This window comes from Equus przewalskii, chromosome 1 (genome assembly GCF_037783145.1).
Source record: "Equus przewalskii isolate Varuska chromosome 1, EquPr2, whole genome shotgun sequence".
Taxonomy (NCBI): Eukaryota; Metazoa; Chordata; class Mammalia; order Perissodactyla; family Equidae; genus Equus; species Equus przewalskii.
Window position 1 is genome coordinate 110459351 of NC_091831.1, and position 27376 is coordinate 110486726.

Here is a 27376-nt window from a genome sequence, read left to right on the forward strand (position 1 = left end):
TGAAGACTTTGTCTTCACGTCTGACTGACTGATCAGGGATAATTTGATGAATCCAACCCCTAAATCATTGGTCCAGACAATTGTCCCCTGAAGCTGGTAGGAACAGATTTTGATTCATAAGATTTGGTGTATACTGTATGGCTTAGTTATAGCCCATATTGAACAGAAGAGGGTTAGAGTCTTAGTTTTTTCTCTATTTAACCATGTTGGAGAACAAGCTGTGTTAAAGTCCCAAGTTTCTCTGTAGCTAGGTCTATAGTACCACCTGTTAACAATATGGAAGTCTTGGTGGAATGAAACCCCTTTGTTGAATCCCTGCTGACTGTATGCTCTGCCAACTCTGTCTACTTCCTTTCTTCTTCTCAGGATTTTACTAACGATAATTTAAAACATCAATGGACTCTTTGGGAAACTTATGATCTCTCCAATGACTCTTCTAAAATCTCTTGCTTTCCATCATCTCTGCTCCTCCTTCCTCATTTTAGTGATTTGGATATTCCCTCCAGTTCCCTTAATCCTTTGATATGGTTTCCTTCAAACCTATACCTCCACCAACCCTCTGTCCACCAGTCAGACTATCCCTTCCCATCTCAGCACCTCAGGTACTACAGTCACTTGAACTTTAGGCCCCCTAATGCTCTATTAGGGACTCTAAAGAGACTAAGAGATCCCCCAAATCCACCACCTAAGCCTGAAAAGAGAAAAAGTCGTATTTGGAAACAGAAATGGATAATTCCTTTCCTCTGATGGGTTTTGGAGTTATCCAGACAGAGCTAGATGTCTCCTCAGTCACTGGCCTAATATTTACTCCACGGCATCCATCAGATTCTGTGTCAGGACAAAAGACAATCTCTTAACAGTTACCTCCACAAAGATGGGTAAACATATAACCTTACTTGCCCATTTGCCAGAAACATAATTTAAATAAAATTATAAACTGGAGATAAACTAGTGAGATTATTTTGCTATCTCTTACTGATTCATGGCTAACATTTTAGAAAGAATGCTATAAGATCTCCTTTTGTGGGGCTGGTCCCATGGCCAAGTGATTAAGTTCATGCGCTCTGCTTCAGTGGCCCAGGGTTTTGCCACTTCAGATCCTGGGTGCAGACATGGCACCACTCATCAAGCCATGCTGAGGCAGGATCCCACATGCCACAACTAGAAGGACTCACAGCTAAAAATACACAACTATGTACTGGGGAGCTTTGGGCAGAAAAAGGAAAAATAAAATTTTTAAAAAAAAAGATCTCCTTTTGTCTCTGTCTGTAAGTTTATGTATGTATGTATGTTTTGTATATATGGCATTTTCTACTTCTGAATTATATTACTAAATTAATTTATAAAATCTCTTAAAGGAGTTCTATTAAAAAATCCTTAGAAATAAATAAGCATTTCTATAAATTAAGTATTCCTTAAACTCAGAATATAGAAACAAATCCAATCTTTTCAAAGTTTTCTTTATCTAGGATAATCTTTCATAAATAAAGCTAATTTTAAAACCTGATGGTAAGGGCCCAGCCCCATGGCTGAGCAGTTCAGTTTGCGTGCTCTGCTTCACTGGCCCGGGGTTTCGCTGGTTCAAATTTTGGGTGTGGACCTAGCACCGCACGACAAGCCATGCTGAGGTGGCATCCCACATAGCAGAACCAGAAGGACCTACAACCAGAATATACAAATATGTATTGAGGGGCTGCTTTGGGAAGAAGAAGAAGAAGAAGGGGAAAAAAAGAAGACTGATTTTAGCTCAGGTGCCAATCTTAAAAAAAAAAAAAAACTGTTGGTAAAATAAAAATAAGCATGTCCTTAGACTTGTTAGAATTTAATATAATTCACACATAAAATTTCTTTCTACCTAGGTACAATACTTAAAGAAGCTTATGTTACCTCTACTAAATGTTTAAATTGTAAAACTATAAATTCAACTAAAAAAATACACATTAAAAATTAGTTGCTTGAGGCACTCCAAGCACAGTAGTAAATTAAAGAGAGAAAAAAAGAAGGGAGGGCATATGCTTTTTTAGATTCTTGGTTTCTGAGATTTTATTGACATTTGCATAATTTCTTAAGAAGAAAAATAACTTAGAATGATGGCTACACTTGTTTGTTCAGCTCATGGTTTTTATAATTAGTTCAAACATAGTTGTTAAGCCAAGAGTATAAAGATAGATGTAAGTGGGATAGCAGTTATAAATTTTCAACAATAATGCTTAATAGTATGTCTACTTAAAAATAGTTCCGCAAATTATTTTAGAAGCTTGAAACCTTAAAGCTATGCTAAGGAAAGACAAATAATGGATATTTATTGAATATATAGATCTTTTCCAAATAATCAAAAATATTGAAATATTAATTGCTGAACAAAAGTGTGTCTACTTTTGGCATCTTGTTTGTATATGGTAGAGAAACAAATATATCATGGTCTCAAAAAACATGAGATTTGTAGTATAAAAAGACATATGAGTCTAGAAAATTATTAAATTATTATGTATTCATTATTTGCTACAGGATGATAGTTTGAAACAGTTAAAAATTAGTAGGTCTTCAATGACAAATCTGCTCTAACATTCCAATCTCCCTAAAATTTGAATCCCTTCCTCTACATTAAGCCAAGGGAAATCTGGTAGAATAGACTCATTATCCATGGTTTCACTTTCTGTGGTTTCAGTTACTCACAGTCAACTATGGTCTGAAAATATTAAATGGAAAATTCCAGAAATAAGCAATTTATAAGTTTCAAATTGAGTGCCATTCTGAGTGGTGTGACAAAATCTCACATAGTTCCATTCGGTCCTGCCTGGAATGTGAATCATCCCTTTGTCCAGCGTATCCTCACTGTATATGCTACCCACCCATTAGTCACTTAGTAGTTGTCTTGATTATCAGATCAGCTATGGTAGTATCACAGTGCTTGTGCTCAAGTAACCATTATTTTACTTAATAGAGGCCCCAAAGTGCAAGAGTAGTGATGATAGCAATTCAGATATTCTCTTATTGTGCTAAATTTATGTTATACATTATCACAGGCATGTATATATAGGAAAAAATGAAGTATATATAGGGTTCAGTACTATCCATAGTTTTAGGCATCCACTAGGGGTAGATTGTATCCCCTGGGAATAAGGCGGGGGACTACTGTATTGCCATTTGGCTCATGATGGGCTATCTTTTGATCCATTTACAGCCAACCAACTCAACAAACTGAGAGAGCCTCCAACTACCCATGCTACAACATTAAATGCAGAATCTCTGCTTAGTGGGCACATATCAATGAATTCAACCTAATCCAAATTTAAACTACTTACACCATTATCCCACATGCTTAATATCCATTTCTACACATATTACTTGGATCTCTCCTTGTATAATTTAGACAACTCAAGTAGTTCTTTAGGGCTATACACCACCTCCTCATTAGTCACAATTCCTACCACACATTTAGACACTTGCTATGACTTGAGTTTAGTTATAGGTGGCAACTGCTTCAGGGGAGGCAATTTCCATTTCCTTAGGAAATTCAGGATTGATACCCTCAAGGAGGTGGAAATGTTGATAACTCTGTGGGTTCAGAAGCTGCTACTACTTAGGGTGGGGATGCAATGCTGCTAGGGATTTGGAGACCACTTCCACTGGCAAAGAAGCCTCATCATATTTAAGGGGCCTGATGACCTCAGTTTTAACAATGTAATCCCACATAAACCCATCTCACAGTATAGAAACCCTTTCTTTGTAAGGCAATGTTACACTTTAACAGTTAAATACCATAGGATCCTTGGAGTTCAACTTGCATTGAATTTTTCCACAGTTTGAATTTCAGCCCAGACAGGTGAAATCTTTCCTTCAGGGCAGAACTGAAAGCTTTTAGCTCATTTATACAATAGTTGAGCTTAGAATTTGAATCCCAGAGCTCACCCTTTGCTCTACCACTTTATCCAGCAACATGAGGAGGAACCAACCAACATCATTATAAGTATATTTCTTAATATTCCAAAAATGCACAAAAGTATCACATACAGAGTTACTTAGCTCTCTGCCTCTAATAAGTGCTTAATTTGGAATATCCAATGCAGATATCTTATGTATCTCTAAAAACAGCTCTCAACATAAACTAGAAATAGAGGCATTAGCGTCTTTTAATCTGCTAAGATTACAGAGCCGATTCTAGGAACCCGAGAAGAAATAGAGAAAGCATTTTTAAAATTCTGTTCAAGCAGAACTTTTCTCAGTACCAAAATCTAAGTCAGAATACTCTAGAAAAACAGAACCAATAGGATAAATATAGATATACAGATAGATGATAGATGGATAGATAGATGATAGATAGATAAGAGGAGATTTATTACGGTAATGGCTCAGGCATTAATGGGGACCAAGAAGACTCACAAACTGCCTTCTGCAACCTGTAGAACCAGGAAGCTGGTGGAATAATTCAGCTGAGATCTGAATGTCTGAGAACCGTGGAGCCCATGCTGTAACTCTTAGTTTCAACCAAAGGTCTGAGAACCCAGGGCACATGGTGAAAGTCCCAGAATCCAAAGGCCCAACCACCAGGAGCTCTGATGTCCAAGGGCAAGGAAAGATGGACATCCAATGCAGGAAAAGAGATATGTATTTGCCCTTCTTTGCTTTTTTGTTTTATTCAGGGCCTCTATTTGGATTGGATGATGTATGACTACATGCTAAGGGAAGATCTCTTTACTCAGTCTACTGACTCAAATTCCAATCTCTTCTAGAAAAATCCTCACAGACTCACCCAGAAAAAATGTTTTACTGGCTATCTGGACTTCCCTTAGACCAGTTAAGTTGACACATTAAATTAGCCACTACAAGTCCATCCTTTGTCAACTCGATACTTATACTCATCATCTTAAACCATATTAATCTCCAAATACAGACAATAATAACATCATAATTCTGTCTAACATTATAAAACTTTGCTGCAAACACCCAAAAACACCCTAATTATTTCACCAGAAGAGGATTTAACATCCTTGAGTCATGTTTACTCTTTGGTTAACAAATAATAGGACATAAAGTTAACAATACTTAAACACTATGATGTATAGTCAATATATGTTGTTACCTCATATGGCAATAAGAGAGGATATAAAACAATGATATCTGCTTAATGTATGTATGCATATATATATACACACAAAAAGATAGTCATAAAATAAGGATAAAATACTCATGACAAGGTCTTTATTTCTGTAATGGGTCACATGGTCAAAGCTGGTATTTACAACCATCGTCTTCTGCCACACTCTGTATTCCCTTTGCCTCAGTGACAACCTCTTCTGGTTATGGTTTTTTCTGACTGGGGGACCCAAACCTAGATTCCTGAAGGGTCTGGGCCATTACTAGTGTTGTTTCAATTGGGTTGTTGTAGTTTTCCACTGACTTTAATCACAGAGCATTATAATACTAAGAGACAATATCACTCATGTTGTGATATCCTGTATTCCAGACATACTCTTTATTACCTCTATTGTGGAGTAGCAGTTCAATTTCGCCTTGGTGGTGACAAATGCTGCTAAACAGGTAATGTTAACTTGTCCCATTTAGGGGTCATACAATTCAAATAAATATAAAGTGGATATAAACCAGTGAGATTGTATTACTGTGTTTTACTGTCTCGTGGCCAAAATAGAATGAAAGCTATAAGTTGTCTGTTTACATATGTCTGTATGTTTATGTATATATGTAAGTATTCATGTATGTTATATATATGTGGCATTTTTCTACCTCTGGATGGTATTACAAAATTAATTTTAAAAATCATTCAATGGAGTTGTCTTCAAATTAGCTTAAAAAAATGAATGCTTTTACAAATTAAGCATTCCTAATACACTCAGCAATACAGAAAAAAATCCATGTTTTTATAAGTTAACTTGATCTGGAACTATTTTTGTGAAATAAAGCTAGTTTTTTTTAAATCATGGGTAAACTAAACAGGTATGTCCTCAGAGTTGTTAGCATTAAATATAATGCAGACGTACAATTATTCTTTTACCTAGGTTTGTAACTGTGGCCCTCTAGGACCAGCTCAACTGACCCCATCACTTATTATCACTGGCTAGCTGCTCCAAGGAACTCAAGGGGCAGGGGGGTGGGTTGGAAGCATTTAACTGTTTTTCCAAATTGTTCTTTTTCCTTTAGTTATGTTAAGGAGATGCAATCACCAAACTCCTTGAACCAGAACAAGCCTCACCACAAGAGCTATGCCCATGACCTTTGCCTTATTTTTAACGCTAAGCTCTCTCCTGGAGGAGCTTAGTCCTTATTGCTATAACATGCAGTGTATGCGGAAGCATGTTTTCTAACCGAGCCCACACAAGCAAATACCCACTTCTCCCTTTTGAATATTCATTCTCCATCCAAAATATAGGTCCTGGCTTCCCTCTGTTTGGGGGTGTCATGACTTTGGAAATGATTCCTCATTGTCTCCTATTTGTCACAAATATACTTTACTTTGTGAGACAACTACTTCTGGTGTACAGTTTCACCAGAAGGGAACCCACTTCAGTTTTGGTAACAAATTGGCACCCAACGTGGGGCTTACCTCTTCAGAGTGCTTGTGCCACCAGCTTGACATCACTTCCTCATCAGGAGACCCAGCGGCCACACTGAGCACTTTGCTCAGAGGGTCTCTCAATGGAGGTGTGTGATGCCAACCCCATAGCATGGCTATAGGAGTTATTTCTGTAAGTTGTCTCATGAAGTCTGCCTGTTAGGGCCTGGCTTCAGGGCTCAAGTCCCCATCCAGGGGTAGCCTGACTCAAGGGAGTGATTGCACAGCCTGGCCACTCTGAAAGGGCTGATGCTCAGCTCTGGGAAAATGGGAGCAATCACTCCCATTTCTGGGATCAGTGAGGGGCTCGAGTCCCCTCTAGAAATGGAGTCTCCTCTGGTGTGTTGAGGCGGGGGTTAAAGGCCACCGCTGAAGTCACTCAGTCTGTCTTTGAATTGTGCCTGTGATCAGAGGAGGGGTACCCTTAGATGGGGTCAAGCCCCTTCTGGAGTTGCTGAGTCTGTTTCTGCTTGTTTTTGTCAAGGATGCTCAACATTAACATTTTTGTCAGGGACACTAGACATCAATATTGTTTTTCCACAGTCTGGTTTTTCTGAACTCCTAGGTTTCCTTTTTTTTCCTTGCCCTCCCTATCAGTGGTCCCTGGGTCCACCAGTTTTTATTTTCCCTTTAAAGATTTAGTTACTCAGCCTGGGTCTAGTTTCAGGCTATTAGGTGCTAAATCTCCTCTGGGCACAGCCTTATGGCATCTGTGTCACCACTAACCATTAAAAGTTGCTCCTGGGAGGTTGGAAACAGACCATAAGAAAAGAGGCTAGAATATAGGGGGAGCAAGCTCCATGACAGAGGAAAGCCCTTTGTGCTGCATCTTCCAGGACTGGAAGGCATTCAGGTATTCCCCATTGACCTGAGGGCAGATGATCTTTTTACATAACACAGCCTGGCCACAATGTTCACTGGAAGATGGGGAAAGAGGGCAAGAAAATGGGACCCTAAATGTTAAAATCATATTACAATCAGATGTATTTTGTGAAAGAACCAAGAAATGGGAAGAAATTTCCTGTCTGGTGCTTCATGGCACTATGTCTAAGTGAAGGGTTAAAGTTTGAATCTAAGACTTCAAAAATACTTCCCATAAAACAATATCTGATGAGGAGGACCTGCTCCTCCAAATCAGAAACATGGGACAAAGAAAGCCTACCTCAGTCCACCTCGTTCACATACTCCAGCTTCAGCCCCACTGTCAGACCAGCTGGTGAAGCCCCAGAGGCCTCCACTTTATTCTTCTATCTCACCCCTGCTTAAGCCAGAGGCCATAACAGGGCCAAACCCCTTACTGCACTCCCACCCCAAGCAATCTCTCTACAGGGAATTGGACTCTGCAACAACCAAAGACTCTTCACCCTCCTCTTCCAGATAATGCAACTATTAGATTAGGAACCAGTTATAAACCTGGGATATACCCACTAAGACAGGTGGCTGATGGTGAGGGGAGACTTATTAATATGCACATCCCCTTTTCCACGTCTGATTTCTATAATTGGAAGGTGCACACTAAAGAATCAAGGGCTGACCCAGAGGAATTCACAAATCTGACCAAAAAAATCTTCTCCACTTATAATCCAACCTGAGCAGATATTCAAAACCTGTTAACTACATTCCTCATGGCTGATGAAAAGTCATGTGTTCTGTTAAAAGCTAGAGAACCAGCAGATAATGAATATGACCCAGGATCAGACATCTGCAGGCCTAGTGAACAGGCTGTGCCAGGGACTAATGCAGGGTGCAACCCCAATGATCCTGATGATCAAGAGAAGCTAGGATACTTTCAGGTCTGCTTTTGCAAGCCATGAAAATAGTAAGCCAGCCACTCTTAAGTGGTCTAAATTAAGAGAAGTCCAACAAGGTCCTTAGGAAACCGCTCTGCTTTTTTTCAGACACTCTGGGACTGCCTCAGGCAATATATAAACTGGGACCCCGAGGCCCAGGGCAGTACACTGATTCTTAATACATATTTCATATCTCAAACTTCTCCAGACATCCATAGGAAACTCTAAAAGTTGGCTACACATCCTGATACTAATCCTGCACAACTAGTAGAGGCTGTGTATAGGGTGTTCAATAACCGAGTTGAAACTGAGGATGAAAAGAAAGAGAAGAAGATGAAAAGGCAAGCTGCTCTGGTAGCTGTGGCCCTCCAGTCTACCCAAGGTAACCTGAGGGAGAGAAGAAATATGCCATGGGTGAGTGACCTCAGTCCCCGACCAAGGGACCAGAAAGCCACCAACAAAGTTGGGTGCTAATCAGTGTGCATTCTGCAAACAGGAAGGGCATTGGAGGCAGGATTGTTCAAACCAACCCCAGAGAGAGAAGGGATCAAACAAGACTGAGCCATGGGCACTTCCTTTGAGGGCAGAGGAGGTGTGATGGGGCTGTGGGGCTGCCCAGTTGGCTCCAGGAGCCCCATGTGACATTGGCAAGAGGAGAGCATGTTGAAATCTTGTTCAGTACTGGAGCCATATTCTCAATGTTGAATACCCAAAAGGGAAACTTTTCTCAAGGAAAGTGTGACACAAAAGAAGTATCAGGAAAAGGAGAGACCAAAAGATTTCTGGAGCCCTCAACCTGTATGCTGAAGCATTCTTTTCTGTATGAACCAGAATTCCTTGTTCCTCTTCTAAGGAGGGACATACTGTCTAAGTTAGGGGCCTCAATAAGCTGGGAACAAGATAAAATAGAGATCCAAGTCCCCAAAAGTCAGGGAGTCTAGCTTATGGCCCTGTTACAGGATATACCAGCATGAGAGAAGGAAGAGATTCCTCTAAATGTTTCAAGCTGAGGTAACTCAGAATTATGGACTCAAGGACAGGTGGGGTGAGCAGCCTGTGCCATGTCAGTAAATGCAAAATTGAAGCAGATAGATCACTGGCCCAGGGAAAAACAATATCCCTTGAAGCCAGAAACCATAAAGAGAATCTTTCCAGTAATCAATAGGTTTTTAGAACAGGGGAATACAGATTTGTTCAAGACCTTAGTGTTGTCAAAGCTATACAGTACTGGATTTATGATAGCAAATATCTTAATTTGGTTTCTGGCATAGAGCTCCAAAAACTCTTGTAATTTCCCACATAACAGCCATAGAACATCTTGTGTTATAATAGTTAGTTTAGTCCTTAGTTCTTGAAATAACTCCAGAGCAATAAAGGCGAAATGGGTGTCTTTTGTTATTTGTAATAAGCCCCTTTCTGCCACACTCGAATTTATGTTAATAAGATGACTTTTGGAAAGCCACTAAGGGTGGATGCTGAGTGCCAGAGAAACCAATCCTGTGATTTGGGGATTGGAGCTTTCAGCTTCACCCCCATCACACATACCTCTGGGGTGGGGAGAAGGGCTGAAAATTGAGTTCAATTACCAATGGCCAATGATCTGGTCAACGGTGCCTATGTGGTGGGGTCTCCATTAAAACTCAAATGGATGGGGTTTGGAGACCTTCCAGGTTGGCAAACGCATGGAGATTAGAGGAGAGTGGCACACCCAGAGAGGGTCTGGGTGCTCCACGTCCTTCCCCCACATATTTTGCTCTATGTATCTCTTCCATCTGGCCATTAAGTAAAATGTGTTTCCTGAATTCTGTGAGCAGCTCTATCAAATTAATCAAACCAAAGGACAGAGTTCTGAGAACCTCTGGTCTGTGGCTGGTTGGTCAGAAGCAAAGGTGACATCCTCAACATGCAATTGGCATCTAAAATGGGAGGTGAATGGTAATCCTGTGGGACTGAACCCTTAACCTGTGGGATCTGATTCTATCCCCATGTAGTGTCAAAATTGAGTTAAATATGTTACAGACCCCTTTGAATGGGATAAACTATGTGACAAAGCTTTCAATAAGCTTAAAAAATGGCTAATGGAAGTGCCTGCACTGGTCTTACAATATTAGCCTATGCTGCTAGATTCCCCTCAGATTTACCCTGCTCCCTGATTCCAATGGGCCTATTTCCCAGAAGTGATTGTTAACCACAGAGATCTCCATAGCGAACTGTAACCCTGGGCCCATTTAGAGCCAGTTTGAACAGACTTCCATCTCTGATCAACAAAAATGATTAAGGATTGTCTTTCAGAAAAACTACAAAGTCATGCAGCCCAGGCATACACAAAAGAAGAAATCATGACCTGAAATTACCTCAGAACCAAAGATCCTCCTTCCAATAGAACCCAAGGACTGAGACATGACCAGAACTTCCAAGCCAGACTCTTATCAGAAGCGAGGGATCCCACATTCAGGAAGATCTGACGTTAAAATTCTTTCTCCATCACGTGTAAAATGTTTAGAACCCTATCATAAGTGTTTAGAATCTTACCATAAGTACCTGAAGCCCACCAATCAAAACCTGCTACACCTGCATTTTCACGTGCCAATATGTTCTCCCTAAACTCTTAAATTTTGTCCCAAATCATGAATCAGGGAGACAGATCTGAGAGTAGATGCCCCCTGTCTCCCTGGAGATCAATCTTGCAGAAAAAAAGCTGATTTCTCTCCCACAAAGGCTGGTGTCATAATTAATTGGCTTGTTTATGCACATCAGGCAGAGAACTCTAATTTTGAGTGTCAAGAGAACCATTGAAATTAAACATGGGCCAGAGATGCTTAAATTGCTAGAAGTGACACATGGCCCTAAGGAAGTAGCTGTGCTTCATTGTAAATGCCATCACAGTGGTGGATCAGGGGCCATAAAAGGAAATAACTTGGCAGATGCAGCTATAAAAAGGGCCACTATGTCAGGAGAGCTTCTCCAATTACCATTAATTCCCACTCTACCTTTCTATGAATTTACACCAGTCTATTCTCCTGATGAAGTAATGGAAGCCACTACATAGGGTTACCAGTGGTCCCCAATAGTCAAGGGCTGGATGATAAACCCTCAAGGGAAGATTTGGGTCCCTAAACAAACAGCTTGGTGGCTCCTTAAGAGTGCTCATGCTATCTTAAAACTTGGAAAAGTGGTTTCTCCCAAGATCAGCTAAGTCTTATTTGGGTAGAGCCTCACTTGATGTTACTAATCACACATTCTTCCCTAAAATTAGAAAGAGTCACCCTTGGATCCACCGCACACTAGTGTAGGGGAGGAAGACATTTCCTTTGCCCTCTCTGGGTTCTTCTGGCTGCAGAACGAATTAAATTCACATGAGACAGAATAGCAGGAGAAAATTAAACAAAGCTTTATAACATGTATACATGGGAGAGGCTTAAGCAAGCTGAGCAACTCGCCAAAATGGCTGAAGCCACCACCTTAAATATCATATCCAGCTAAAGACAAAGGAGGATGTTGGGGGTGGGGGGAGTCAGTTACAAGAGGTTACCAGACATGCACAATAAACAGCAATAAAATTATGCAGATTTAAGACCTTGCATTCTGTATTGATAGGAGTTTCCAGACGTAAGGTCATCCCCCTACTTCCTGGTACAGAGAGGAGACAACTTTACAGATGGAGATTTCCCTTACAAATGTAAATGTTTCTTAACAAAGGGTAAGCAAGTTCCACTCCTCAGAGCCTCCTTCCCTGTCCCAGTTTATTAAAAGTAACCAGTCCCAAATAAACGTCATGTCAAAGAGACATATCTTGGGGTGGCCAATGCCAGTCCCCCACACTAGTAAAAAGCAAAGGCAGCCACATCTGAACATCAAGAGAGGTGGTCACAAACAATTGATGACCTGAAGTTTTCCTGAAAACCACTCTCTGATTTGAAACTCTTGTTTCAGTGACACTACATCAGACAAGTAATAACTGGCTATCCACCCCAGGTTCTGCCCTGGATCCTAACCAATCCTATACCATTTAGGCTCAGAATTCTTCCAAGGAGGTTGCATGACCCTGTGCAGCAAGATTACGTCCATGACAGAAGGATGGGAAACCCAGTATCTAGACTATAAAAGAGCTGGTGGAATCTGGAGGGAGGGGGCAAGTATGCCCAGATCCTAAACATATACTAAGTGCACTGAGACTATAAAATTACCCATGTTTGTTACAAACATCTTGGGGCTATGCCTGTGGTGACTCACAAACCTATTTGAGATTAGCTGGAAATTCTGTTCTTCTATTGGTCCCTATGACAATGCCCACTCTCAGCAGGAATTAGTTACAGAAGATGGACCTTTGACCTATGCCCTTCAAGGATGAGGAGCAGGATAAAGACTAGAGGAGGGATTTTTGACAGGGACTAGTCACCCCAAAGGACTCCAGGGGCAGTTTGGAAGCATTTAACTGTTTTTCCAAATTGTTCTTTTTCCTTTTGGTATTTTAAGAAGATGCAATCACCAACCTCCCTGAACCATACCAAGCCTTACCAGAAGAGCTAAGTCTGTGACCTTTGCCTTAGTTTTAATGTTAAGATCTCTCGAAGAGGAGCTTAGTCCTTATTATCATAACTTGCCTTGTATGTGGAAGCATGTTTTCCAACTAAGCCTGCACAAGTGAATACTCACCTTTCCCTTTTGAATATTCATTCCTCATCTGAAATAAATGCCCCTGCTTCCCTTTGTTTGGGGATGCCATGACTTTGGAAATGATTCCTCATTGTCTCCTATTTGCCACAAATATACTTTACCTGGTGAGACAACTACTTCTGGTGGAGAGTCTGATTTAACTCACCAGGAGAGAACTCACTTCAGTTTTGGTAACATTATCAACAGAGTAATTAATTGTTTTTCAGAAAATCTGCAAAGTCATGTAGCCAGCACATGTGCAAAAGAAGAAATCTTGACCTAAAATGACTGGGGAACCAAAGATCCTCCTTCCCATGAAACCCGAAGATCAAGACATGACCAGGACTTGAAAGTCAGACTCTTACCAGAAATGAGGGATCCCTCATTCAGGAACGTCTGGTGTTAAAATTCCTTCCCCACTTCATCAAAAATGTTTAGAACCCTACCATAGCAGTTTAGAACCTCATCATAAATGTTTAGACCCCTGTCATAAATGTTTATAACCTTACCATAAATGTTTGAAGTCCATCAACCAAAACCTGTCCCATCAGCATTTCCATAAGCCAGCCTGTTCTCCCTAACCTCTTAAACTTCACCCCAAATCCTGGTTCAGAAAACAGATCTGATGGCACACACACACTATTCTCACTGAAGATCAATGTCACAGAATAAAGCTGATATCTTTTCCCAAACAATGATGCAATAATTAATTGGTTATTTATGTTTATCAGACAAGAGAACCCCAATTTTGTGCAGTAACAGGTTTACTGGTAAAAACAGCTTAAGTTATCTCTACTACATAGTTAAGATTATAAAATTATAAATTCAACATAAGAGCAATATTTACAATAAAATTCAATTGCCAGATACATTTCAAGCACAATATTTTTTTAAAAAGAAAGAATGAAAAAACAAAGAGGGAAGAACCGTACATTTAACTTTTGAAGTACTTTGCTTCTGTAATTTTTTATACTTCATAATTTGCCAAAAAGTAAAAGAACTTAGGATGGCTATTTTTGTTTGTTTAGCTCATAAAATTTTCAGTCAGTTCAAACATAATCATTAAGAACAAGTAAATTGAATAGACATAAATGAGATAAAAATTTAAAAGTGAACTTTTCAACAGTAATTATGTTGTACAATAGGTTTACTAAAAAATAGTTCCCTAAATGTTCTGTGAACTTGAAACTTTAAAGTGATAATAAGTTAAGGTAAATAATGGATATTTGTTGAATATCTACATCATCCCCAATTAAAATAAAATATTGAAACATCATTTGCTGAACAAGAAGTTTATCTGCTTTTGGCTTTTTTTGGGGGGTGAGGAAGATTGGTACTGAGCTAACATCTGTGTCAATCTTCCTGTGTTTTTTGTACATTGGATGCCACCACAGCATGGCTTGATTTGTAGGTCTGATATAGGTGCAGTCCTGAGATCTGAACCTGCAAACACCAGGCCACCAAAGTGGAGCACACAAACTTAACTGCTATACCAAGAGACCAGCCTCTGACAATTTTTTAATATGCTATAGAGAAGCTAAATATCTTTAGTGTGTTACTACACATGAATTGTACTATAAAAATGAATAACCTATAAAAAAATTAAGAAATGATGTATTCAAAAACTCACTACAGAATGAAGGTACAAGATAGATAGACAGTTAAAAAATTGCTTGCTTCCATGCTTCAGACTCAGACCAACTGAGACGGGGATCTTACTGACTGGCTTTGTTGGCTATTAACTGCAGGGAGGATACCCACAGAAAAGCTATCAGCCAAAAGCCAAAAAGGCAAAGGTCTTAAAGGGCACATGCACAAACTCACTCATTGCAGCAACCTAAAATCACCAGAAAGAGGTACAGTCCTTTGGTGAAACAAGACTAATGTGGTAGGCTCTGGGGCATCTTGGTAAGACGAGGGCCCTCTCTGGAGACTGAGACATTGGTGGGGGCCATTGCTCTGAGCTGGTCCAGGCATGCTGACATGGACCCTGGTGGGTGCCACTGAGGTTCATCCCTTGGCGTGTTAGCACAGTGGTCTGCCACACCAACTAGAGCACAGATTAAATCCAGTTCAGCCAGGGCAGGCAACCCACTCTAGGGACGGGCCCCACCTAACAGCAAGCTCTTAGGCTACTTTTCAGCCTGCATTGACTGGATGCCTTGATCCTCTACAGGCAGGCAAGGGTGTCTGTCTCTGTGGGGCAGGGCCTGTGTGAGGACCAGGTGAACTCTGGTGGGCATTGGTGGAGAGTTAGGGGCCTCTGCAGTGTGGTGTTGGGATACACTCCAGGGGGTTGGGAAGTGTGCATGGACCATGATTGCGTTGATGGTATATGTGGTCCTCTAGGGGGTGAGGCTAATCAAAGGCATAAGATGTGTACTACACAAATGGTCATAAAAAGGATCAGCACCACCTTCCAAAGCCTGAAACAATTGAGTTCCCCCTGGCCAAGGGCCAGCCCCACTCAGCTGGACTCCTAAGAGAACTGACAACAGCCTTGTAGGCCTGAGGCCTATAGCAATTGTAAGCCCGTGAGCCTAGCAACCAGCTACACTGGGTACCAACCCAATTAAGAGGAAAACTGCAATAGGAGTGTGCTGATAGACTTTGTAGCCAACAGTGCTGAGCCTCCCCAAACTGGATTTACAAACAGCTGACCAGGGAAGGAAAGACTAGACTCCCTGGGTACCAGCAGTGGGAGTAACCCTGCCACAGCAGAAGGACACAAGTAGCCCACAAATGGGTCACTCCTGATTCTTATGGACTGGTGATGAGAGGGAAGCACACTGCTGGGCCTCATAAGGCATCACATACATAAGGCCACTTCTCCAAGATGAGGAGACATAGCTGACTCAACTAATACATAGAAACAAGCACAGAGAAAAAGGCAAAATGAAAAGACAAAAGAATACTTTCCAAGCAAGGGAACAGTATAAAGCCACAGAAAAAGGACTAAGTGAAAGAGAAACAAGCAACCTACACGACAAAGAGTTCAAACAAGATATCATGCGGATGCTCACAGATATGGGGAGAAGAATGGATGAACACAGTGAGCACATACACAAAGAAGTGGAAGATATAAAACAAAACCAATCAGAAATGAAGAATACAATACTGGAAATGAGAAATACACTAGAGGGACTCAACAGCAGAGTAGAGGATGCAGAAGAATGGATCAGCGAGCTAAATGAAAGACTAGAGGAAATCACCCAAGTGGAACGGAAAACAGGAAAAAGAATTAGATACAACAAGAACAGTCTAAGGGAACTCTGGGACAAAATCAAGTGTGCTAACATCCAGACTGCAGGTGTCCCAGAAGGAGAAGAGAGAGACAAAGGGGCAGAAAATATATTTGTCAAAATAATAGATGAAAATTTTCCTAACTGGAGGAAGGAAACAGACATCCCAGCTCAGGAAGAACAGAGAGCTCCAACCATGATAAGCACAAAGAGGCCTATACCAAGACATATTATAATTAAAATGTCCAAAATTAAAGACAAAGAGAGAATCCTGAATGCAGCAAGAGAAAGGCCACAAGTGACATATAAAGGGACGCCCATCAGGCTATCAGCAGACTTCTCAGCCAAGACTCTACAGGTGAGAAGAGAAAGGCATGACATATTTAAAGTGCTAAAAAGAAAAAACCTACAGCCAAGAATACTCTATCCATTAAAGTTGTCATTCAGAATGGAAGGAGAGAGCTTCCCAGACAAGCAAAAATTAAAGGAGTTTATAACCAAAAAACCAGTTCTGCAAGAAACGCTGAAGGGACTTATTTAAGTGGGAATGCAATGACCACAAATAGAGATAAAAAAAATTATTAAAACAACAACAACAAAAACCAGGCAGTAAAATCACTTGTAAGGTAAAAATATAGTAAAGGTAGCAGATTGACTACCTGTGAAGATATTATGTAGGTTAAAAGACAAATGTACTAAAATCACCTATTTCAATGACAAGAGGGCAACGGATAGACACTAAACAAGAGACTATATATGATTTAAAAAACATATAATGTGGGAGGAAGTGAGTGATAATGTAGAGCTAAAGAGTCTATCTGCTCAATATAGCCTTATATGCATAGAATATTAAATAGGATGCTCAGGGTAATCACAAACCAGAAACCTGCAACAAGCAAGAAAAAAGTAAGACAAAAGAAATCAAACATATTATTAAAGATAGCCATCAAACCACAAGGGAAGAGAGCAAGAGAAAAAGAAAGGAACAGAGAAGAACTACAAAAACACTCAGAAAAAAAAAGTGGGACAAAATGGCAATAAATGCATATTTATCAACAGCTACTTTAAACGTCAATGGACTAAATGATTCAATCAAATGCTATAGGGTGGTGAATTGGATAAAAAAACAAGACCCATGTATATGCTGCATACAAGAGACAAACTACAGACCTAAAGACACCCACAAACTGAAAGTGAAAGGATGGGAAAAGATATCCCATGCAAACGTCAAAGAAAAGAAAGCAGGGGTAGCAATACTTATATCAGACAAAATAGACTTAAAAACTGTAACAAGAGACAAAGACGGGCAGTACATAATGATAAAGGGAACAATCCAACAAGAAGATACAACACTTGTAAATATCTATGCACCCAACACAGGAGCACCTAAATATATAAAATAATTATTAAGAGACATAAAAGAAGAAATAGACAGTAACACAATAATAGTAGGGTACTTTAACACTCTACTTACCCCAATGTATAGATCATCCAAACAGAAAATCAATAAGGAAACACTCACCTTCAAGGACACAGATGGACTTAGTAGATATATTCAGAACATTCCATCCAAAAAACACAGAATACACATTCTTTTCAAATGCCCATAGAACATTCTCCAGGATTGATCACATGTTAGGGCACTAAACAAGCCTCAATAAATTTACGAAGATCAAAATCATACCATGCATCTTTTCTGAACACAAAGGTATGAAACTGGAAATCAACTACTGAAAGAAAACCAGAAAAGCCACAAAAATGTGGAGATTGAACAAAATGCTACTGAAGAATGATTGGGTCAATGAAGAAATCAAAGAAGAAATCAAAAATTTCCTGGAGACAAATGAAAATGAAAACACGACATGCCAAAATCTGTGGGATACAGCAAAAGCGGTTCTAAGAGGGAAGTCTATAGTAATTCAGGCCTACCTTAACAAAGAAGAAAAATCCCAAATAGACAATCTAAAAGCACATCTAAAGGTACTGGAAAAAGAACAACAAACAAAGCCGAAAATCAGCAGAAGGAAGGAAATAATAAAAATCAGAGTAGAAATAAACGAAATAGAGACTAAAAAACAATACAAAAAATTAATGAAACCAAGAGCTGGTTCAAAAATATAAACCAAATTAACAAACCCTTAGCTAGACTCAACAAGAAAAAAAGAGAGAAGACTCAAATAAATAAGATCAGAAATGAAAGAGGAGGGATTACAATGGAAACCTCAGAAATACAAAATATAATAAGAGAATACTATGAAAAGCTATATACCAACATATTGGATAATCAAGAAGAAAATGATAAATTCTTAGAAACATACAACTTTCCAAAACTGGACCAAGAAGTAGAAAATTTGAATAGACCAATCACCAGGAAGGAGATCAAAACAACAATCAAAAACCTCCCCAAAAATAAAAGCCCAGGACAAAATGGCTTCCCTGGTGAATTCTACCAAACATTTGACGAAGGCTTAATACTTATCCTTCTCTTCCAAAAAGTTGAAGAGGAGAGGAGGCTTCCTAACTCCTTCTACGAAGCCAACATTATCCTGCTGCCAAAACCAGACAAGGACAACACAAAAAAAGAATATTACAGGCCAATATCACTGATGAACATCGATGCAAAAATCCTCAACAAAATACTAGCAAATGGAATAGAACAATACACAATAAAGATCATACATCATGACAAGTGGGTTTCATTCCAGGGATGCAGGGATGGTTCAATATCTGCAAATCTATCAACATGATGCACCACATTAACAAAATGAAGAATAAAAATCACATGATCATCCCAATAGATGCAGAGAAAGCATTTGACAAGATACAGCATCCGTTTATGATAAAAACTCTAAACAAAATGGGTATAGAAGGAAAATACCTCAACATCATAAAGACCATGTATGACAAAGCCACAGAAAATATCATTCTCAATGAAGAAAAACTGAAAGCTATCCCTGTAAGAACAGGAACCAGACAAGGATGCCCACTGTCACCACTCTTATTTAACATAGTATCGGAAGTCCTAGACAGAGCAATCAGGCAAGAAAAAGAAATAAAAGGGATCCACATTGGAAAAGAAGAAGTGAAACCGTCACTCTTTGCAGATGACATGATTTTATATCTAGAAAATCCTAAAGAATCCACTAAAAAACTTTTAGAAACAATGAAGGAATGCAGTCAAGTCATGAGATACAAAAATCAATGTACAAAAATCAATTGTGTTTCTATACACTAACAACAAAGTAGCAGAAAGAGAAATTAATACAATCCCATTTACAATTGCAACAAAAAGAATGAGAGACCGAGGAATAAATTTAACCAAAGAGGTGAAAGATCTGTACACTGAAAACCATAAAACATTGTTGAAAGAAATCGAAGAAGACACAAAGAAATGGAAAGATATTCCATACTCTTCCATTGAAGAATTAACATCATTAAAATGCCCATACTTTCTAAAGCAATCTATAGATTCAATGCAATCCCTATCAAAGTTCCAAGAACCTTTTTCACATAAATAGAACAAAGAATACTAAAATTTATATGGAGTAACAAAAGACCCCGAATAACCAAATGATTCCTGAGAAAAAAGAACAAAGCTGGAGGTATGACACTCCCTGATTTCAAAATATACTACAAAGCCATAGTAACCAAAACAGCAAGGTACAAGCACCAAAACAGACAGACACAGATCAATGGAACAGAATCAAGACCTCAGAAATAAACCCACACATTTATGGACAACTAATATTCGACAAGGGAGCCAAGAGCATACGATGGAGAAAGGAGAGTCTCTTCAATAAACATTGTTGGGAAAACCGGACAGCCACATGCAAAAGAATAAAATTAGAGCATTCCTTTACACCATGCACAAAAATCAACTCAAAATGGATTAAAGACTTGAATGTAAGACCCAAAACCATGAAACTTCTGAAAGAAAACATAGGCTGTACACTCTTTGACATCACTCTTAGCATATTTTCAAGTCCCATGTCTGACCAGGCAAGGGAAACAAGAAAAAAATGAACAAATGGGACTACACCAACCAAAAAGCTTCAGCACAGCAAAGGGAACCATCAACAAAATGAAAAGACAACCTAACAATTGGGAGAAGATATTTTCAAACCATATATCAGATAAGGGGTTAATATCCAAAATATACAAAGAACTCATACAGCTCAACAACCAAAAAACCAACAACCCAATTAAAAAATGGGCAAAGGATCTGACCAGAGATTTCTTCAAAGAAGACATACGGATGGCCAACAGGCACATGAAAAGATGCTCAACATCATTAGCTATCAGGGAAATGCAAATCAAAACTACAATGAGGTATCACCTCACTCCCATCAGAATGGCTATAATTAACAAGACAGGAAACAACAAGTGTTGGAGAGGATGTGTAGAGAAGGGAACCCTCATACACAACTGGTGGGAGTGCAAACTGGTGCAGCCACTATGGAAAGCCGTATGGAGTTTCCTCAGAAAATTAAGAATAGATCTACCATATGATCCGGGTATCCCACTGCTGGGTATTTATCCAAAGAACTTGAAAACACAAAGGCATAAAAGATACTTGCTACCCTATGTTCTTTGCAGCATTATACACAATAGCCAAGACTTGGAAGCAACCTAGGCGCCCATCAAGGGATGAATGGATAGAGAAGATGTTGTATTTATACACGATGGACTACTACTCAGCTGTAAGAAATGATGAAATCTGGCCATTTGTGACAACATGGATGGACGTGGAGGGTATTATGCTGAGTGAAATAAGTCAGAGGGAGAAAGCCAAACACCGTATGATCTCACTCATAAGTACCAGACAAAAACAACGACAAACAAACACATAGCAATGGAGAATGGGTTGGTGGTTACCATGGGGGCGTGGGGGGAGGGCAAAAGGGGTGATTAGGCTCACATATGAGGGAATGGACTAAAATTATTTTTTGGGTGGTGAACATGATATAGTCTACACAGAATTCGAAATATGTTATGATCTACATCCGAAAGCCATATAGTGTTATAATCCAATGTTACTGCAATTTAAAATAAATAAAGAAAGATTTTAAAAAATGCTTACTTCCTAGTTTTCTTTGTAAAAGAATGTTGACATTGGTTAAAAATTTTAATCAATATATGTGAGTGACACGTTACTAATGAGGGTAAAAACAAATCTGTGTATGCAAGGAAATAAGATGTATTTTTTTAAGGATAGGCATGAAGGATGTGTTTCTTTAGGGGTCAAATAGAGTAATTTTGTCCAAAAATGGAATGATTGTTTTTTCCCGAATGAGAAAGAGGGAAGAGTAAGACAAAAACTGAATGGATTTTAAAAAAAAAAAAACCTTGTAGAAGTTTTGTGGGAAAAAAATCTGCGGAAAGGATTCTTATCTCTTATGGTCAAAGCTGGCATAGATTTGATGGATTTATTTACAAGAATTTTTAAAGTTATCCATAAAATTAATGCCACATTAATGCAAAACTAGAATTTGGTTCTGCTCTCTACTAAAATAGCATTGCCTTCAGAGATTATTGAACTACTCTTAATAATAAATTATAAAAAAACTTTTATTTTCCCTTTATGTAATCTGCTGGTGAAGTAAAACTTTGCAACTTAAAATAATTTCCTGTGCTCCATGTTGTCTTTGTCAGGCCTTTGATTATTTAAGAAAAAAACTGAATTTTCTCTATGATAATGATCTAGATGTTTTACAACCATGTAAATCTCTGTATGTGATTTTCACTTCTTTTCATTACCAATTTAGTTATGGATAACTAAATATTCTTTCATAGTGACCTGCCATCATATTTAGTTAAGTGTTCAAGCCTTTTTGCATTTTTAACAAATTCCCAAAATCAAATTCTAAATGCAATCTTTTGACTTAAAACCACAGGTCCCCTGAAAGATCTCTAAGGGTTTTTCTCCCACCTTGAAAAAGAGAAATTTCAACTAATTGGGTTTTCTTGGTATGTTAAATTTCATGGGAAGTATTGTCAAGTAAGAAATGATCATAAAGTTTCTTAGGTTATATGTGCATGGATATATGTTACTATACACATATTTCAGAAATTGCATGGACTTCATAGAAATTAGCCAGTACCCTCACTGTCTCACTATCTTAAAATGTTATATGGTACAGAAATAACTAATTTTCCTTATCAAATGAACTCACATCAGAACTTAACCATGACCATTTAAAATCATTTGTCATTCATAGACAGTAGTTGACTTTGATTCTCCTCTGAAAGTGTTTACAATCAACTACAGGCAAGAATGGTCCATAATGAAAGCACTGGAATATCTTTGAGACCATGCCTGTGGACTAAGAATTTCCAGAAAGAATGAAGAAGCTGATGAATTCATAAAACTACCAACCCAGAAAAAAGCAGAACAAAAATTAATTTCACGGGGTTGAATGATTTCATGGAGTGTATGATTATAATTTTTGATAAATTTGTTTGAAATAATATTGGTTATTAATGTTTCCTTTCAAGATTTAAGGAAAGCTTTTTCTCTTAAGCTATGTATAACATACAGAAATTTGGTAAAGAAGTTCTTTGTGAACAAGATGCAACAATTACTTTTTCTTCATATCTGACCTTCTACAATCTGAAAACTCTTAGTGAGCATTTTGTGTGTGTGTGTAAGGAAGATTGGCCCTGAGCTAACATCCATTGGAAATCTTCCTCTTTTTGCTTGAGGAAGATTGTCACTGAGCTAACATCTGAGCCAATCTTCCTCTATTTTATGTGGGATGCTGCCACAGCATGGCTTGACAAGTTGTGCTAGGTCCATGCCCAGGAGGCAAATCTGTGAACCCTGGGTCGCCAAAGGGGAGCATGCAAAATTAATCACTACACCACTGAGCCAGCTCCAGTATTTTTATTCTTATGGTGACATAACTATTTGCAAAAGATCAATCTCTTTTCCTTGTAAGAGGCACAATTAGAAACAGCGGTTATAATATGAAGACTTTGACTGGCATGTCACATTTGAAAATGATATGCATTTAATCACATATGACTGAACAGCTTTAAGGACTTGGTTGACGTTAAGAAGCCAATGCTTAAAAAGCCCACTTTGGAAAAATCGGCCTGAACTTGGCTAGTATGTTTCAAAATTTACAGGTGAGCAACTATGGCCACATCCTGGGAGACCCAAGAAACAAGATCTTTAGGGGAAGAAGAGAATATCGAATTCAATCAAATCTGTAGGTATTGCACGTGAATCTGTAGGCAAGTTCTGGGCTTAACTTCCCAGCTTCAAGAGGCTTGAAAAGTCTAATCTGAGATCTGTTAAAAAAAAGTTCCAGAAAAGCACACTCAAGAGAACTATGTGGTCAATCAATATTCTTCAGCACTTATGTAAATAATCAGGCCAAATTTAATGAGACCTAAGTATTTTGGAATCAAATTTTTCTGACTCTGATTCTCTCAGACAGAGCAAGTGGTGACTATAGAAAGAAAAATAATATTTCAATGGAAAACTTAATATACATTTGTGGATTCAGTTGTGCACATTTTGCCAGTCCTTGACAAGTACTGAATTCTTCTAGTTTCCTCCCTTTTCTGGTTACATATCTCCAAATTAACATTTGTAACTTTTCCCTCTTCTGTCTTGGAATTATTGAGAAATAAAACTCCTTTTAAGAAGCCCTACAAGCTGAAGCCAGGTAACATACAAATTCAAGAAAATCACCAGAACAGATTATGTTTGGGTAAACTTCATGCCTGCTACTGGATCGACCATTCAGAAAGTTCAACGAACTTGAAGCCATTACCACAGATAATCATTGCAAACCAGCAATACCATGTATTGCCCTTGCTGTCCTCACTCTATCATTTCATGGTGCTTTTAGGGAATGGCCCCATGGCCGAGTGGTTGGGTTCGCACACACACTCTGCTTTGGCAGCCCAGGTTTTTGCCAGTTTGAATCCTGGGGGCAGACATAGCACTGCTTGTCAAGCCATGCTGAGGTGGTATCCCATATGCCACAACTAGAAGGACCCACAACTAAAAATACACAACTGTGTACCAGGGGGCTTTAGGGAGAAAAAGGAAAAATAAAATCCTAAAAAAAAATAATAATAATGCTTTTACTCATCATCTACAAATTTTCTTGACTCTCTTCACTCTGGAATCCAAAAATGGGTTTTTAATTTTTCTTTGTTTTTCTTTATGTTCATAGAAATTTGCCCACATTAGATGCTTGACTCCAAGCACCACACAGCAGTCCCTCTACTACCAAATCTCAACAGATGATTTCACTGGTCCTTAATGAACAAAAGGCAATCAGACAAGAAATGGACATATATTCTTCCAAGGAAAGAAAATGTTTCACCTTTCCTTTGAACAAGAGGATTGTTTCACTAATCCTTTGACAAAGATTCTCTGCTCAGTCAAACTTTAGTTAGACTCCTGAACCTTTTCCTAAGTCTACCTGTGCACTTCCTTAGAAAATCCGTAGCAAGAACCCTGCAAAGTCAGTTTACTAAGAGTCCCTCATTATCCATATCTGATCATTCTCAATATCTATTTGGGTTTCTCATCCTCCACCATCCACCAGGTGATGTCTGATCAACCTGGTCTTTTTAAAGCAAGAATCCTGTTAGGTTAGTTTAACCAAAATATTCAACACATGATGTTTCTTCTCAGTAATTTTCCATTCATTGACCCCCACTAGATACATTGGCTATAAATTCCCACTTGCTCATGCAGTTTCAGAACTGACTGCAGTGCTATATTTAGACCTCTTTCCATATTGCAATAGTACTGAAAAGAATTGTTTTCCACTTTATATCATGCTATGCTATGGGGTTTTTTGGCCATCGTCAGAATCAAATGCTCCATCCAGCACAGTAACTTTATTTCTTACCTGTTGATTCAAAGGTATGAGGTGCCAAAAATGGACATCTGGCAGTCTTAACTTTCAATTTAGAGAAATGACTATTTTGTCCCCTGGCGGAAGCATTCCTTTCTCTGAAACTAATACATCTAGGTTGTCCCAGCATAAAGTCACAGGTAAAGAAAGCAAAAATGTTGCTATTGGGTCTCTAGGGATAATAGTGCGTGGTGCCACTCCAATTTACTCTCTTTGATTAACGGACCCATGAATTCTGGCTATTAGAAAAACAAGACAATGTATTGGTCTCTAATTCAGAGTATTAACAGCATCTCAGTGAATCTTGCCCTAGTCTGCAACATACTGCTAACTACTGGAACTACAACTGAGTCTTCAAAAGGCCCTTCCACTTTTCTACAAGCCAGATGTATCAGGACAAGGGGAAACATGGTAAAAAGCAGTGAATCCCATAAGCATGGGTCCATTGCCTCATTTATTTGGTTGTGAAGTGAGTTCTTTCCACAGTGAAGCAATGCTGTGTTGAATACCGTGACCGTGAATAAGATATTCTGTAAGTACACAGATGTGAGTTTTGGCAGAAGCTTTGAATGCAAAGAAGGCTAACACATACCCAGAGTAAATGTCTATTCCAGTATTGACAAAACACTGACTTCTTTATGATGAAAGTGGTCCAGTGTAATCTATCTGTCACTGGGTAGCTGCCTAAACACCTCAGGAACAGTGCTATCTCAGAGACTCAATGTTGCTGTTCAGTGCTGGTGGATTGGACACTGGTAACTGGTGATTGAGAGCCCCTAATGCTGGCATCATTCATAACTTTTTCCCTGCCACCATGGCCACTTCGTCATGAGCCTGTTGGGCAATGACAAGGTGTTTGGGTAAAGAGGTTGACTGGTATCCACAGATATGTCATCCTAACCACTTGATTATTGAAATTATCCTCTTCTGAGTTCAACCTTTGGTGAGCATTCATGTGGGTCACCAAAGTCTTCATGATTTTTGCCCAGTAAGATAAGTATATTCAAATACCTCTTTCCAAAAATTTATTATTGCTATCATTCCAATCATATTCCTTTCAAGTCCCTACAATCAAGCCAAACCATCAGCAACAGTACCTGAATTGATATATAATCAGAATCTGGCCATGTAAGTGAACAAGCATTCAGTCCCTATACACTCAGTAGCAAGCCTAGAACTGTTTCTCTGAAGAGACCCATGCAAATGTCTTAACATCAATTCTAGAGTAGTTTCTTTCTCAGCTCTGTAGGTCCAATCAGCATAAGATCATCAATGCATTGGACCAGTGTAATATCTTGTGGAAGTGAAATACTATCAAGGTCTCTGAAAACTACATTGTGACATAGGGACAGAGAGTTGATATATCCCTGAGGTATGACAGTGAAAGTATATTGCGGGTCATTCCAGGTGAGAGAAAATACTTCTGGTGGGCATTGTGTACTGGTATGAGGAAAAAGGCATTTTCTAGTTCAATAGCTGCATACCAGTATCCAGAGGATGTGTAATTTTTTTCAAGCAATAAAACCACATCCGGTACAGAAGCAGCAGTTAGAATCACCACTAAGTTAAGCTTGAGATATTCCACTGTCATTATCCAACATCTATCTGTCTTCTGCACAGGCCAAATAGAAGAGCTGGATGAGGACTGGTGGGAATTACCACCCCTGCATCTTCTGTCCTTGATGATGGCATGAATACCTGCAATCCCTCCAGGAATGTGGTATAGCTTGAATTACTATTTTCATAGGAGCAGGGAGTTCTAAGGGCTTTCATATAGATTTTTCCACAATAATAGCCCTCACACTCTGTGTCAAGGGATGAATGAGGGGATTCTGTCAGCTACTAAGTATCTCTATTCCAATTATACATTCTAGAACTCAATAAATAACCAAAGGATAAGTCCAGGCATTACTGAACCCACTGTGAGATGGAGCTACGCAAAAAAACACTGATTATATGACCCCTAAAAGTCCCTACTCACCTGGAGGCCTACATGGACTTTCTGAGTCTCCTGGAAACAGTGTCAGTTCAGTGCCAGTATCACAGTAGTCTCACAAAGGCCTGATTATTTCCTTTACTGTAATGTACAGTTATCCTCTTAAAATCTCATAGGTCCCCGTGCAGAAACCTGGGAGAAAGATTAACAGCATAAATTTTCAGTCATGTGCCAGGTCCTTCCTCAAGGGGACCTAGTTACTCCTTCCCTCAAGGGGTTCTGGATCTGTTAATTCTCTC

General features: G+C 39.0%; 1 long non-coding RNA gene across 7 annotated transcripts in view; it reads right to left on the reverse strand.

Moving 5' to 3' along the window:
- Positions 1–27376, reverse strand: part of LOC103565380 (uncharacterized) — a 160994-nt gene that overhangs the window by 43012 nt on the left and 90606 nt on the right. For all 7 annotated transcript variants that reach the window (XR_011525934.1, XR_011525938.1, XR_011525939.1 and 4 more), the window contains one exon: positions 27123–27269. This is a non-coding gene — a long non-coding RNA (uncharacterized lncRNA). The remainder of the gene's footprint in view (positions 1–27122; positions 27270–27376) is intronic.